This window comes from Hypanus sabinus, unplaced genomic scaffold, assembly GCF_030144855.1.
Source record: "Hypanus sabinus isolate sHypSab1 unplaced genomic scaffold, sHypSab1.hap1 scaffold_112, whole genome shotgun sequence".
NCBI classification, from domain to species: Eukaryota; Metazoa; Chordata; class Chondrichthyes; order Myliobatiformes; family Dasyatidae; genus Hypanus; species Hypanus sabinus.
In genome coordinates, this window is record NW_026779177.1 from 311517 (window position 1) to 315231 (window position 3715).

Here is a 3715-nt window from a genome sequence, read left to right on the forward strand (position 1 = left end):
CGGGAAAAGCACTGCCAAACATTAGGCACATCCACATAAAACGCTGTCATAGAAAAACAGCATCCAATGTCAGAGGTCGTCACCATCCTGCCATGCTCTTTTTTCGCTGCTGCCATTGGGTAGATGGTACAAGAGCCTCGGGACTCGCACCACCACGTTCAAGAACAGTTACTACCCATCCGACACCGGACTTTTGATCAAAAGGTGATAGTGTACACTACATGCCCACCCATTGAATATTCCGACGACCAATCATTTCACTTTAGAAACTATATTGATCAGCTGAGTATGCCAGGAGGAGCTCAGCAGACCAGGCTGCATCTATGGACAGACGTAAGCAGTCGGCGTTTCGGGACGAGATCCTTCACCGTGAAATTGTTTCTGAATAAATCACTTACCCACAGTTCGGTGTACGGTGATCTATTGTAATACGATGAACAGTGTCAAGAACATAATCTTATCTTCCAACAGTTTTTCTAATCCACCTCAACAACCCAGGGTTTGTTTGCAGAAATAACATCGCCTCGATTGAATGCTTAAAGACAAATTATGTCAGGAGTGGGATTCGAACCCACGACCCCAGATGGAGACCAGAACACTCCCGTTTGTCTGAAAGACTTTCATTCCTTGAGTCTAGCGCATTAAACCACTCGGCCAACCTGACAACTTTTGATGTGTGTTTGTGAACGGAATGAATGCCTGGCTTGTAAGCAAAGTTATATACACACAATCACACATATCGTCCTGCCAATCGGAAATGAAAGCGAGAGTGTTACAATTTTCTCAGTTTAGGCAACTTCTGTGGAAAGTGAAGCTGTAAAACAATTCCAAATCGAAGACTCGTGAGACGCGTCTCGGCAAGAATTTGTGAAGGATGTTTGCTGAGATGGATGAGAATGCTTGGAAGACTCAATAATTTTACATTTAGGGAAGCAGAGAAACAAACGTTAATAATCAGGACTGAATCTGCAAACTGGGTGGGAGTTGATCGCAACAATGTCAACAGAAACTGATTACAGGTTCTTCAATGATACCGAGCAGCGCTGCTTTACAGATGGAATCTGGTATGTAGACGACAAGTCCCAATAATCTGATGCTTGTGGAAGAAAGCGAAGATGTGACAAGTTTCGCAAGAACATAAGACATCGTGCAGAAAGGCCGTTTGATCTCCTGTGTCTGTTTCATCATTCCGTCATGGATGAATTATTACAGTCAGAATGTTGTTCAGGCTTGTAGAACAATGTTTAATCTGTCGGAGAGGAAACAGAAACAATGTGTTTTGGACGACAGAGCAGCGGCCTTTCTGAGAGATGAGACGCTTTAGAGAACGTAATTCGCTCAGGTTCTCTGATCCAGTGTTAACGGTACTGAACACATTAAAATAAGGCAGGGACAGGCTCTGGATGCCATCGACTCAATAAAAGGCTCCTCGCGGGATGTGGAAGACGGGGAGGCCTCCAGAGTTCCTGATGACGACACCTGCGGGAAGTGCTCACAGCTGCAGCGTGTAACAATCCGCCCTGGGGTGCTGGTGTTGAAGCTGGATGAACTCCGGTTCATTCAGAGCCTCGGACGTGATGGACCGGAACATATAGAGTGATAGGACAGCCAGGGTGCAGGACACAGAAAACTGGGTGACAATCAAGAGGAAAAAGGTTTTACAGACCCAGTGCAGACTATCTCTATGGCCATCACCGTCAGCAACACCTGGATGCCGTTTCTGGTTGGATGACCTGGACGGGGAAACACATAGAGGTCGGATCTCTGGCACTGAGTATGGTCTGTGACTCAGACTGGTAAGGGAAGAACAGATTCCTGGATGGTATGTTGCCCTCCGTGTGCCAGGGTCAGGGACAATTTCGATTAAGTCTTGAACATTCTCCAGTAGGAGCGTGAGTCGGCAGGGGTTGGCTCCAGCTCGGTGCCAATGACATCGGTAGGAACAGTGACGAATTTCTGCAATGGAAATTCAGAGATTTAGGTGCTGAGATGTAGGGCAGGATCTTCGGGGTTCTGACAGCGACTCGTGCCGCGTCCTTATCAGACCAGTACAGGAAATATGATGCAGATTAACACGTGGCTAATGGTCTGGTGCAGGAGGGAGGCCATACGATTTTTCGATCATTGATCTCTCTTCCAGGGAATCTGAGACCCATAGATAAAGATGATTTGCACGTGAACTAGAAATGATAATATCCTGCCAAAGGTTAGCTAGCGCTGCATGATTAAGTTTAAACAACATTTGTAGGGAGGTGGGAACGAGCGTGCCAGAACAGTTAGCGGAGAGATTGTACCGACATTTTGATAAGATCTCACACAACGGCAGGAAGGTACGACTAGTGCTCTGCACTGCGTATACTTCAGTCGCAGAAGTATCGGAGAATAAGTCGATGAACTCTGGGCTAGGATCAAAACCTGGAATCATGGTAACTTAGCCGTTAATGAGACTTGGTTGCAGAAGAGTCCGGTCTGGCATTTCAGTATCACTGAGTTTCTTTGTTTCAGAGTGATAGAGCGGGATGGACTAAAGCAGGAAAAGTAGCGTCAATAGTCAGCGAAAATGTCACGGCTGACTTCAGTCAGGACAGATGCAGAATTAAACTATTGTGGTTTTATGAGTGAAACTGAAAAAGAGGAAAGGTAAGATCACGTTAATGGTGATAGTTTACTACCCACCCAATAGTCAATAGTATTTAGACGGCCAATGTTGAGGAGATATCGCTGTTTATTGCAAATCATTACGGTTGTTAGAGTAGGTGTTTTTTAACATTCCGCACGTTGATTGTTAATTCCACACTTTTAAAGGACTATATGACAATAGACAATAGACAATAAGTGCAGAAGTAGACCATTCGGCCCCGCGTTAGGAGATCGTCCAATGTGTTCAGGATTTTTTAAAAAATGTGCATTTACTCGCTGCCGAGAGCGTTTGCAATACTTGATATACTATTATGAAATTAATGAGTCGGGGCAAGAGATAAAAGCTTGATCTAACGAACTCGTAACTGGTGATCACAATGCCATTGGTTTCAATGTAAATATGTAAACGAGCTTTTTGCTCGTTGATGTTCGTGCGTTGAGAATTTTCATTGGACAATGGTCAATTTTGACGGTATCAAAAACACTTAACAAGTGTCGATTGGAGACGGACGTTTTCTGGTAAGTGGGACGCGTTCAGAAATGAGCCAAATACCTGTACATGTACTCAGTGAATGACCACTCTCCTTCGGCTTGCACTGTTCCAAATCGACATTCTTTTACAAACACTAATACACAAAATTCATGCAAACATACAATAGTTTTATTTGAGCAGCAGCCCAATGGCGTATATTATGGAGCTTGGTCCACACTCCATAATCGGGAAAAATGAAGTTCTATACAATTGATAAATGATTACAAATATTGAATAAAACATGAATGTTCAAGTGAAAACCAGGCTAAAGGCGTTACTGTGTGTGCTAATTATGTTAACAATTATTCCTTATCGCCTACCTAAACACGAGTCTCAGTGTCGACTTATATTCCCATCCTTTGCCAAGACGCTCGCTGATGGGTTGACGTTCAGAGTGAGAATTCACCATCGGGAACACTAGAAGTGGAGGATAGTACGAAGCTTCGGGAAAGCCCAAACAGAAGATTTTTGGCACAGTGTTTGATGTGACCACTGGAATTGCTTCTTACTTTGAGTTCCTATTGACATTAATGGATCTGTTGT

The 3715-nt window shown here is 44.1% G+C and overlaps 1 non-coding gene across 1 annotated transcript; it reads right to left on the minus strand.

Moving 5' to 3' along the window:
• Positions 1-550: 550 nt before the first annotated feature.
• trnal-caa (transfer RNA leucine (anticodon CAA)) lies at positions 551-664 on the minus strand. Its single transcript has 2 exons — positions 627-664; positions 551-585 (listed from the first exon to the last, which is right to left on the minus strand). It is a non-coding gene; the product is annotated as a tRNA-Leu (tRNA).
• Positions 665-3715: the final 3051 nt, after the last annotated feature.